Source organism: Aristolochia californica, unplaced genomic scaffold, assembly GCF_029961685.1.
Source record: "Aristolochia californica isolate CCGP_79_NKW_82.1479 unplaced genomic scaffold, dmAriCali1.0.hap1 SCAF_13, whole genome shotgun sequence".
Classification (NCBI taxonomy): Eukaryota; Viridiplantae; Streptophyta; class Magnoliopsida; order Piperales; family Aristolochiaceae; genus Aristolochia; species Aristolochia californica.
The window spans coordinates 15,822,297-15,834,939 of record NW_027181804.1 but is presented as its reverse complement, the minus strand read 5'-3'; the positions used below and the strand labels follow the sequence as shown (position 1 = coordinate 15,834,939).

The 12,643-nt window shown below is 37.9% G+C and overlaps 1 non-coding gene across 1 annotated transcript; it reads left to right on the top strand.

Annotated features, from left to right (window-relative positions):
* Nucleotides 1-11,896: 11,896 nt before the first annotated feature.
* Nucleotides 11,897-12,003, top strand: LOC137949150 (small nucleolar RNA R71). The gene has a single exon (XR_011111722.1). It is a non-coding gene; the product is annotated as a small nucleolar RNA R71 (small nucleolar RNA).
* The last annotated feature ends 640 nt before the right edge of the window (nucleotides 12,004-12,643 follow it).

Genomic DNA, 12,643 nt, shown 5'->3' with positions numbered 1-12,643 from the left:
TATTAGGATTCAATTATAAATATCCTTCTTATAAAATTGCACCAAGCTATTAGGGGTTGTACTAGTGAAATTTCCCCAACAGGGTTAACAAAACTTTGGTGTTCATTTTTAGTGCGTGAAATAATTTTCTTCACTTATATTTATTATAGTTTTCAATTTTTTGCATACATTAACTCTAATTGTTTACAAGAAAAATGGAAGAGTGAAAACTCAAGTTTGGATTTGAAAAAAAATGAACATCCAGAATGGAAGTGCACAAATGATGAGAGAGATAATTCAAAAAATTATTTGTGATTTTTAAGGATTATAAACTCTTTTATTTTTTACAAATAAGGTTTTGCAATCATGAGAAGAGAGGGGCGAGGCATTTTTAACTTAGTGTTGACTCCCAACAATAAGTCATTTCTAACAAAAATTATAGCCGTTACACATCATTAATCGATCAAAACATTTACGATGATCTATGATTGTTTGGTCCACTTTTTGTAAAATAGGCAAAAAGTGGGTTGTTTGGCTCAGGTAAATATCCCACCGCACGTTAACTTGAGAATTTATTTTTTTCTACACCTTGAAATTTTTGGATTATTAGGTCATTTGCATCTTCAGCATGTTTTAGGCATGCATATCCACCACATTTAACACATGTTAGGATTCAATTATAAATCTCTTTCTTCTAAAATTGCACCAAACTTTTAGGGGTTGTACTTGTGGAATTTCCCAAACATGGATAACAAAACTTTGGTGTGCGTTTTTAGAGCATGAAATAATTTTCTTAACTTACATTTATTATAGTTTTCAATTTTTAGTACACATAAACTCTAAAATTTTCATTTTTATGTGATCTATTTGCCTTATCTTTTTGTTTAAGAGAAAATACGAGTGTAAAAACTCAAGTTTGGAGTTGAAAAAAAGTCCAACATTCAAAATCGAAATGCACAAATGATGAGAGAGATAATTCAAAAAACTATCTGTCTTTTTAAAGGATTGTAAACTCTTTTATATTTTATATATTAAGTTTTTCAATAATTGGAAGAGGGGGGCGAGTCATTTTTAACTGAGTGTTGACTCCCAAACCATCAGTCATTTCTAAAAAAAATTATAGCCGATACACTTCATTATCGATCAAAACATTTACGAAGATCTGTGATTGTTAGGTCCATTTTTTGTAAAATTGGCAAAAAGTGGGTTGTTTGGCTTGGGTAAATGTCCCACCGCAATTTAACTTTAGAATTTTATTTTTTCTACTCCTTGAAATTTTTGAAATATTAGGTCATTTGCATCTTCAACATGTTTCAGGCATACATATCTACCACATTTAAAAACATGTTAGGATCAATTAGAAATCTCTTTCTATTAAAATTCCACCAAACCGTTAGGGGTTCTACTAGTGGAATTTCTCAAACATGAATAACAAAACATTGGTTTTCATATTTGAGCGTGAAATAATTTTCTTTACTTACATTTATTATTATAGTTTTCAATTTTTTGAATACATAAACTCTAAAATTTTCATTTTGTTGTGATCTATTTGCCATATATTTTTGTTTATGAGAAAAATGGGTGAGTGAAAACTCAAGTTTGGATTTTAAAAAAATTGAACATCCAAAATGGAAATCCAAAATTGATGAGAGAGATAATTCAAAAAAAAATCAATGTTTTTGAAGGATTTTAAACTCTTTTATTTTTTATATATTAGGTTTTCCAATCATCGGAAGAGGGGCGAGGCATTTTCAACTAATTGTTGACTACCAAACCCTAAGTCATTTCGAACAAAAATTATAGCCGTTACACATCATTAATCGATCACAACATTTACGATAATCTATGATTGTTAGGTCCTCTTTTTGGAAAATAGGCAAAAAGTGGGTTGTTTGGCTCTGGTACATATCACTCCGCACGTTAACTTGAGAATTTATTTTTTTCTGCTCCGTGAATTTTTTGGATCATTAGGTCATTTGCATCTTCAACATGTTTCAGGCATGCATATCCACCACATTTAAAACATGTTATGATCAATTAGAAATCTCTTTCTTATAAAATTCCACCAAGCTATTAGGGGTTGTACTAGTGGAATTTCCCAAACATGGATAACAAAACTTTGGTGTTCATTTTTAGTGTGAGAAATAGTTTTCTTCACTTATATTTATTATAGTTTTCAATTATTTGCATACAGAAACTCTAAAATTTTCATTTTATAGTGATCTATTTTCCTTATCGTTTAGTTTACGAGAAAAATGGGAGAGAGAAAACTCAAGTTTGGATTTGAAAAAATATTGAACATCCAAAATGGAAAGTGCACAAATGCTGAGAGAGATAATTCCAAAAAGTATCTGTGATTTTTAAGGATTGTAAACTCTTTTGGTTTTTTATATATTAGGTTTTGCAATAATTGGAAATGGGGGGGGGGGGGGGGTGGGTGAGGCACTTTTACGATGTTCTATGATCGTTATGTCCGATTTTTGTAATATAGGCAAAAAGTGGGATGTTTGGCTCTGGTAAATCTCCCACCGCACTTTAACTTGGCAATATAATTTTTTCCACTCCTTGAAATTTTTGGATCATTTGGTCTTTTGCATCTTCAACATGTTTCTGGCATGCATATCCTCCACATTTAAAACATGTTAGGATCAATTAGAAATATCTTTCTTATAAAATTCTAGCAAGCTATTAGGGGTTGTAATAGTGCAATTTCCCAAACATCAATAACAAAACTTTGGTGTTCATTTTTAGAGAGTGAAATAATTTCCTTCACTTACATTTTTTATAGTTTTTAATTTTTTCATAGAAAAACTATAAAATTTTCATTTGGTTGTGATCTATTTGTCTTATTTTGTTTGCGAGAAAAACGGGAAAGTGAAAATTCAAGTTTGGATTTGAAAAAAAATTGAAAATCCAAAATGGAAATGGAATAATGCTGAGGGAGATAATTCGAAAAAGTATCTGTGATTTTTAAGGATTTTAAACTCTTTTAGATTTGTATATATTAGGTTTTGCAATCAGTGGAAGAGGGAGAGAGGGGTGGGGGGGGGGGGGGGGGGGGGAGGTTTTTTTTACTGAGTGTTGACTCCCAAACAATAAGTCATTTCTCACAACAATTATAGCCATTACACAACATTAATTCATCAAAATATTTACGATGATCTATGATTGTTAGGCCCACTTTTTGTAAAATAGGCAAAAAGTGGGATGTTTGGCTCTGTTAAATATCCCACAGCACATTAACTTGAGAATTTTTTTTTTTTCTACTCCTTGAAATTTTTGGATCATTAGGTCATTTGCATCTTCAAAATTTTTGTGGCATGCATATCCACCACATTTAAAACATGTTAGGATCAATTTGAAATCTCTTTCGTATAAAATACCACCAAGTGATTAGGGGTTTAATTAGTGAAATTTCCCTAACATGGATAACAAAACTTTGGTGTTCATTTTTAGTGCATGAAATAGTTTTCTTCACTTACATTTACTATATATTTACACTTTTAGTTTTATATATATTGGGGTTTGCCATCTTCGGAAGAGGGGGGTGAGGCTCGTTTAACGGAGTGTTGACTCCCAAACCATAAGTCATTTCTCACAAAAATTATAGCCGTTTCACTTCTTTAATCGAACAAAACATTTAAGATGATCGAAAATTGTTAGTTCCTCTTTTTATAAAATAGGCAAAAAGTGGGTTGTAAGGCTCTAGTAAATATCCCAACGCACGTTAACTTGAGAATTTTATTTTTTCTACTCGAAATTTTTGGATCATTTGGTGATTTGCTTCTTTAACATGTTTCAGCCATGCATATCCACCACATTTAAGACATGTTAGGATCAATTAGAAATCTCTTTCTTATAAAATTCCACCATGCTATTAGGGGTTGTGATGTAGAATTTTATTACATCGGCTTTAATACCTCGGAAGCGTACGAATCATTCATGTAATTTAGCGGGAAGCGAGGGTCATATCCACAGGGAGGACTGAATTTTGTGTATTCTTCAGTCAACTAGCCTAACCAAATATGATGAATTAATATGAACTAAACACTAATTATATCCTAAATTATCAAGCAATCATCTGGTTAACTACTTGCACAACAGGAAACGTCAACTCTGGATTTTACGGTGATTCCTGCCTCTCTCGAGCATCACGTAACCACGGATCCGATTACTCAATCCTTGCATCTAGCCCCTCTCAGGCGCATAGAGTGAAAGACAGAAATCGGATTAAAATACCAAAATCCAACCTCAATTATAATCCTACCCTAATTAACTACTTTAATCAAATATCCGGAAAACAAATATTCAATAAACATTAATTATAAAATCAGATTCAATAAACATTCAAAACCTAAGTTCAAACTATATAAAAAATTAAATTAAAAAATGACGAATTACTCCCCTTCTCCTTCCTCTCGCTCGGGCAGCAACTCGTTCTCACTGGTGTTGCAATTTTCCGAAATTGATGGCTTCGGGTAGCAAGAGTGAGTGGCCGAAGGTAGAGACGACACCGGCGACGAAGGATAGAAGCTGACGGACGGAGGTGACGTCCGGCGAAGAACGAAATAGAGATGAAGTTCTCTAACTGGCTCTCTCGAGTCTCGGTCGGAGTCGGAATAGCTCCAGGAATGGTCGGAAATACGTAATCGATGCCGGAGGATGGTCGGAATGCAGAATTGGTACCGGAGAAGCCCTCTTAGATCATCTCTCGGGCTGGCGAGCGGACACTAGCACTGTCGAATTCACCTCGACGGAGACTCTCTCGAGCTCTCCTCGGGTTTGTTCTCGGTTGCTGGACGGCGGTGGACGGTGGTGGACGACGGTGGTGCGGCGAACGACGGTGGGAAACTCCTCTCGGGTCTTCCCCTGTTTTTGGTGCTCTTTTTTGGTCGACGCCCTCTATTTTCTCTTGACGCTCTCCTCCCCCCTTCGACGCTCCTCTTTTCCTTTAATACCATCTTATTTGTTTTAAAACGATTTGTCCTAAAAATCACCTCTATTTCACTAAGGGCATTTTGGTAAATATCTCCTTCTCCACCAAAATTCTCCTGAAATTCCATAATTGAATCTATAAAAAGCATTTCAGGAAGAAATAAACCTTAAAAACAATGAAATATAATTCAGGAGAGAAAAATATGCAATATCGACAGTGATTAATGCCAAATTCAATAAAGGCTCATTTCATTTGAAAATCGATAAATAACCACCTATAACACAATTATAAAGGTTATTCTATTATAATTAGCCTAGTTCTCATGTCAGAATATGGCAACTATCACACCCCCAAACCTAAATCTTTGCTAGTCCCTAGCAAAACAACAATCGAACCAAAATTAAGCCTAGGAAAACAAAATGCCACTTTCGTAGGGAGCACGATTGCATTTAGCGCATGCAACAAGCTGTTAAACCCCTACTCTACAATAGTGGACGAGTTATGTCTCGTGAGGGTTTGCATGGAATTTACCCACAAAATTCATCTAAATCAATAATATAAAAATAAAAACTGAAGAAAATTTACTCCTCATTAGCATATGACTAACACTTAGTATCGTAAAATATATGAAAATCATATGAGATCTTGTGCAATTTGAAAACCTGTGTAAAATATAGCCTATTATCAATCCAAATACACTCATTGTTACTCCACCAGAACCAATGTGACCCATAAGCTATTACTTCAACAGAACAAAGAGGCAACAAATAACAATAAAATCCTGGTCACATCACAATTAAGAGAAAATAGTAGAGTAAGCCTGTTGTCTGACAATCTCACAAAAGAAATATACCAATTTCAATCTTGACCTGCAACTTCTTTCAAATTACAATTCATCATCAAAGTTAAGGAAACTCATTGCTTCTAGATTTAAAACCATTTTACGCTATTACCAGTGCACTTTTGCTATTACCAGCGTAATTTTTGTTTCACTGAATACTTTTGGTATTACCACCATTTTGTATTCGTCTTCATTGCACATGCATTTATTTTTAAGTAACCGACTATTCCGATGCATGTCCCTGGGTTTTCCCAGGCTGTTTATGAAGTTATCTGTCTTTTGCAAGCAAGAGCATTTCCATTTGCATTCATACATTACAACAAGGAATTTCACTGAGGTATAAAAAGGAATGAGTTCAAACAGGCATACAAGACTATTCAGACTAACATAGATCAACACTAGATTTACATGTTCTCTTTTGCAACTAAGTTCCAACTCTATTGCAATAGTAAGTTATCCCACTGAATTCTCATGGATCACAACAAATGATATCAGATTTCTAATAGGCATATTCTACACAGTTTTATGAAAAATTTTGAAACACATTTGAGCAACTTATTTTAACTCTACTAATGTTAACCACATACTAAGAGGAGTAATTTGAAAACCACAAACAAAAATCAAAAGAAAATTTTTGCTAAGACATAAAAGAGTCGTCTCCCCCCCCCCCCCCCCCCCCCCCCTAAACCTAAACCTGACATTGTCCTAAATGGGGAAAAGTTAAAACACTAGAACGACTACACAAAGGAATAACAACTTAGCTAGTTATACTCCAGCAGGGTGAGGGTTAAGCTCCCTCAGGGCTCCTACATCCATAGGTGGGACTTTATGTGTTTGGTCATCAACAATAATATCGAAAAGTCAATAAAAACCCCCAAGAATGATACATAGTCTCCCTCGAAGAAGGTTTACTCGTATCAGCCATACCCGTAGGTAATCATCCGTAGATGAAACCGCTATCCCACATCACACTTTGAAGAAATCTCTGTGTGACTGGCCACTGAAGGCAGCAGGAATCACGCGCTGAACACAAGTCCTTAAGTTACTCACCATAAGGTTATCATTCAATACTTCAAGATCGAACTGGTCAATCCCAGAACGGTTGTTTGAGCACAGACCTCTCAAACTAGGGACCAAAAGTCTGGTCATCGACTACCGGAATCATTTATGCTCTCAGCTGGCAAGAGAGTACCCCGAGTCCATGATGAGGCCAGCATCACCGGGGGACCTCCAATCAATCAAGACCAGAGTACACCAAAGGTTATCCCAAATAAGAATGAATAAACCAAAATAAAAATAAAAATAAAACTGTAATGTACAAAGGGATAGAAACGTGGGGATTGCCCACAATGTGCTAAGTTTATAGTCATAAGCCAGACTCTGACACATTCAAGATGAAATGACAGGTTCCTCCAAGAAAATCACCATCACCTCCTCCGGTGTGGGGACATTCTCAAGATACGGTTTGAGCCTCTGACCATTAACTTTGAAGACCGACCCATCTCTGTGATTGCGGATCTCAATAGCGCCATGAGGAAACACCTATGTGACTTCAAATGGACCGGACCACCTGGATCTTAGCTTCCCTGGAAACAAATGCAATCGTGAGTTATAAAGTAAAACATTCTGCCCAACAGTAAAAGAATTGCAAAAAATAGATTTATCATGTAAAAGCTTTGTTCGCTCCTTATACAATTTGGCATTATTATAAGCATTATGACGTATCTCCTCCAACTCATTCAATTGCAATTTTCTCTCCTCACCCGCTAGAGTTAAATCAAAATTCAAAGCCTTAATGGCCCAATAAGCTCTATGCTCAAGCTCAACAGGTAGATGATATGCTTTGCCGAACACTAGGCGAAATGTAGACATCCCAATAGGAGTCTTATAAGCGGTTCGATAGGCCCATAAAGCATCGTCCAATCGAGTGAACCAATCTTTCCTATCAAAGCGAACCGACTTCCCCATAATCCGTTTGATCTCCCTATTAGAGATTTCCATTTGACCTCAAGTTTGCGGGTGGTACGGAGTGGACACCCGATGAGTGATGGAATATTTCTTCAATAAGGTCTCAAATGCTCTGTTACAAAAATGAGATCCCCCATCACTGATGATCGCTCTCGGGGTACCAAACCGATTAAAGATATTTTATTTTAAAAACTTTACCACCACTTTGTGATCGTTTGTCTTACATCCAATAGCTTCAATCCATTTAGAGACATATTCAACAGCAACAAGGATGTATTGATAGCCGAACAAGACAGGAAAAGGACCCATGAAGTCAATACCCCACACATCAAACAATTCAACAATAAGAATGGGGTTAAGAGGCATCATGTTCTTCCTAGACAAACAACCAGTTTGTTGGCATTTATCACACACCTTACAAAACTCATGGGCATCTCTAAATAATGAAGGCCAATAGAAACCACATTGCAAGACTTTAGCCACGGTCTTTCTAGCACCAAAATGTCCACCACATGCGTGGGAATGACAAAATTCAAGAAGCAAAGTCTTGCTCGTGTACACAACGCCTAATGACTTGGTCATAACACACCTTGAACAAATAAGGGTCATCCCAAAAAAAAATGTATGACTTGGGAAAAGAATTTCAACCGATCTTGTTTACTCCAATAATCAGGAATCTTATGAGTTACATGATAGTTGACTTTGTCAGCAAACCAAGGCAACTGGGATACTTGGAGAAGTTATTCATCAAGGAAGGAATCATTTAAAGGAAGGAATCCTTCCTGAGGTGCTACACAGATCCTAGATAGATGATCAACAACAACATTCTCACAACCCTTCTTATCTCGAATCTCAAGGTCAAATTCTTGCAATTGCAAGATCCATCTAATCAAGCGAGGTTTAGTGTCCTTGATGGATAATAAGTACTTCAAAGCAGAATGATCAGTGAACACTATAACCTTTGACCCTAACAGATATGATCTGAATTTGTTCAAGGCAAACACAACAGCTAACAACTACTCAGTGGTAGTGTAATTCAATTGAGCATCATGAAGAGTGCGGCTAGCATACTGAATGACACAGGGCATTTTATCCGTCTTTTGCCCCAAAACAGCCCCCAATGCATAGTCAGAGGCATCACACATCAACTCAAAAGGCAAAGACCAAGTAGGGGGTTGGACAATGGGTGCAGTGGACAAACATTTCTTCAGTGTCTCAAAAGCATGAATACAGGCATCATCAAAAGCAAAAGCAACATCTTGAGCAAGCAAATTCGTCAAAGGACGAGAAATTTTGCTAAATTCTTTAATGAAACGCCTATAGAACCCAGCATGGCCAAGGAAAGAACTCACCCCCTTCACAGAAGTAGGTGGTGGCAGATTGGCAATTAGGTCAACCTTGGCTTTGTCCACTTCTACACCCCGCTCAGACACTACATGTCCTAAAACAATTCCTTCTTTTACCATGAAGTGGCATTTCTCCCAATTCAAGACTAAATTGGACTTAATGCAACGGGACAATACGAGTGAAAGATTGTGCAGACATGTATCAAAACTAGAGCCAAACACAGAAAAGTCATCCATAAAGACCTCTAAAAAGTCACCAATCATGTCGGAAAAGATACTCATCATGCACAGTTGGAAAGTGGTGGGCGCATTGCATAAACCAAAAGGCATACGTCTCTAAGCATAGGTGCCAAACGGACACGTGAATGTGGTCTTTTCCTGGTCTTCTGGAGCAATGGGAATTTGATTGTAGCCGGAGTATCCATCTAAGAAGCAATAAAAATTATGGCCTGCCAATCTCTCTAGTACCTGATCAATGAAAGGTAGTGGGAAGTGATCCTTCCTAGTGGCGGAATTAAGTTTTCTATAGTCAATGCAAACACGCCACTTGGTGGTAGTTCTTGTGGGAATCAATTCACCACTTTCATTTTTCATTATCGTTATCCCCCCTTTCTTAGGGACAACTTGAATTGGACTCACCCAGGTGCTATCGGAAATAGGGTAAATGATTCCTATCACAAGCAACCTGATGACTTCTTCTCACAACCTCCAGCATATGGGGATTTAACCTACGTTGCATCTCACGTGAGGCTTTAGTCCCCTCCTCCAAATGAATACGATGCATGCATATGGAGGGGCTAATCCCTTTTAAGGCATCAAAAGTCCACCCCAATGCCTCTCTGTGTGCTTGTAAAACTTCAGTCAGTTGTTCCTCCTGCTCAGTACTTAAATCAGAGGAAATAATGACTGGTAATGAGTTCATGGGCCCCAAAAACGCATACTTCAACGTGGGAGGAAGTGGCTTAAGATATAGATTAGAAGGTTCAAGAGGTTTATCCAAGTCAAGATGAAGATCCTGTGGATGATCAGTTGTGATAACCTCATAAGCTTCCTCCAACAAAGGTACAAAATTGCGTAAAGAATCAACCTCTCGGAAATATGTTTCCTCATCAAAATAGTCCATGTCTAAAGATGTTATGCAAGACTCAAAAGATTCAAGAGTGGATTCGTCATCAAGCATAACAGTTTCTATCTTAAATGCAGGACTCAGATCATTAGACTCAAGTGGGTGGTGCCCGACATTAAATACATTCAATGAGACCTTAAAATTTCCAAAAGACAACTCCAACTCACCACTTTTACAATGAATGATAGCATTAGATGTGGCTAAGAAGGGACATCCTAGGATGACAGGAATTTGGTTGGTCACATTGACTACTGGTTCTGTATCAAGAACAATGAAATCAACCGGGAACAGAAATTTGTCCACTTTTATCAAAACATCTTCAACTATTCCTCGTGGTATCTTGACAGAACGGTCAGCTAGTTGAAGTGTGATGGGAGTAGGCTTCAATTCCCCCAAACCTAATTGCTACTACACAAAGAAAGGAAGCAAATTCACACTTGCCCCTAAGTCAAGAAGAGCTCTCTGGATGGTATGTTCACCAATGACACATGAAATTGTGGGACATCCAGGATCTTTAACTTTAGGAGGAATGTTGTGCTTCAGAATTGAGCTTACATTCTCAAGTAAGAAAGACCTTTTTATTAACATGTTGTTTTCTCTTCTGTGTACAAAGGTCTTTCAAAAATCGGGCATAGGAAGGGACTTGCCTAATAGCATCAAGAAGTGGAATGTTAATGTGAACCTTACTAAACAGTTCCAACGTTTCATGCATGCTATGTCCTTTCCTTGGTGGGCCTGATAACCTCTGCGGATAAGGAGCTAGTGGGACTTGGTTAGGGATCTGCTTGGCTGTTGGTGGAGAACTTGGAGGTTCTTCACCCAATGATGTGTCCCCATTGTCATTCTTTGACTCCTTAGACTTAGTGGTCCCTACCCCATTGTTCAACTCACGACCACTCCTAAGGGTGGTTATGGCTTTGGCTTGCTCATGGTGGGGTTTGGAACTCAACCCACTCTCATGTGTGCTTTTGGGGTTAGGAATGGTTTGACTCGGGAGTCGATTTTGTGCTTGTTCACTCATGTTGCTGGCCAACTGACTCACTTGCATTTCAAGTTTAGCAATGGAGGACTATGTATTCTGCATGAATAATTGAAGTGTATCCTCAAGTGAAGGTTTTTGTGGAATCAATGGCTGTTGAGTGAAGTGTGGGCACGGAGCTTGGGGTTGAGTAAACCCTGGAGGACCCCCAACCTGTGGGCCCTTAGACCATGAGAAATTTGGGTGCCTAGCCCAACCCGGATTATATGTTTCTGAAAAAGGATCGTTCCAGTTTGGTCTATGAAAATTCTAGACTGCATTCAAGTCCTCAATGAGCTCTAGGTAGGATGAACTAGATGGACACATTTGTGTCGGATGAGATGAACCAGAGCATATGGCTCAGACAGTAGATGGGTTAGGAGCAGGTGAACTCTTGGACACCATAAGGGCATCAATTTTTCTAGTCAACCCCTCAATCTTGGCCATGAGCATAGGTGTTTCACTAACCTCGTAGAGACCCCCTCTTTTGGCTTCGTGGGATCTCCTATCAACATTAAATGACGAATGCCATTGCTGAGATTGATCACTCAACGTTTCAAAAAAATCCCACGCCTCACTAGCACTCTTACCCATCAAACTCCCACCACTCGTTGCATCTACCATGGATCTAACTTGGGGTGTAAGACCTTGATAAAAGTATTGCACTAAATGCCATTTCTCAAACCCATGATGCGGACACCTACGGATCAAATCCTTCCATTTCTCCCAAGAGTCATAAAAGTGTTCACCCTCCTGCTGCATAAAGTTGGAGATTTCTCTTCTGAGGGTTGTAGTTCTCTGAATGGGAAAGTACTTGGACAAAAATTTTGTGACTAATGTGTCCCATGAAGTAATGCTGCCCACCTCTAAGGAATTAAGCCAAGACTTGGCCTTATCCTTAAGTGAAAATGGAAAAAGTCTTAACCGGATAGAGTCATCTGAGAAATTCTGGAATTTGAAAGTTGCACAAATATCTAAGAATTCCTTGATGTGGTAATATGGGTCCTCCTTCTCCAACCCATAGAATGTAGGGAGGAGTTGGATCACACTCGGTTTCATCTCATAACTGGCGGCAGTAGTGGGTGGCAATATAATGCAAGACGGTGATGTGAAGTGGGATGGGATAGAATAATCCCTCAGGGCTCTATGGTCACCTGCTGTAGGTAACTGTACTGGTTCGCCCTGATTGGCCATGGTAGCTCCTAACTTGACTTCGGGTGTTTTCCTACAAATATGTTCTACCTCTTCAACAAAGGAAGCTAATGGTCCACCTAGGGAGTGGCGCCCGTGCATAAAAACACAAAAAGAAACAAAACGAACTATCAAATTAAGCTAACAAACTCACTACTAAAAATATGAACTAACTAGAAGAAATAAAAATAATTCCATACAAACTCACCAAGCTAAAATTATGAAAGCTAAAAATAAA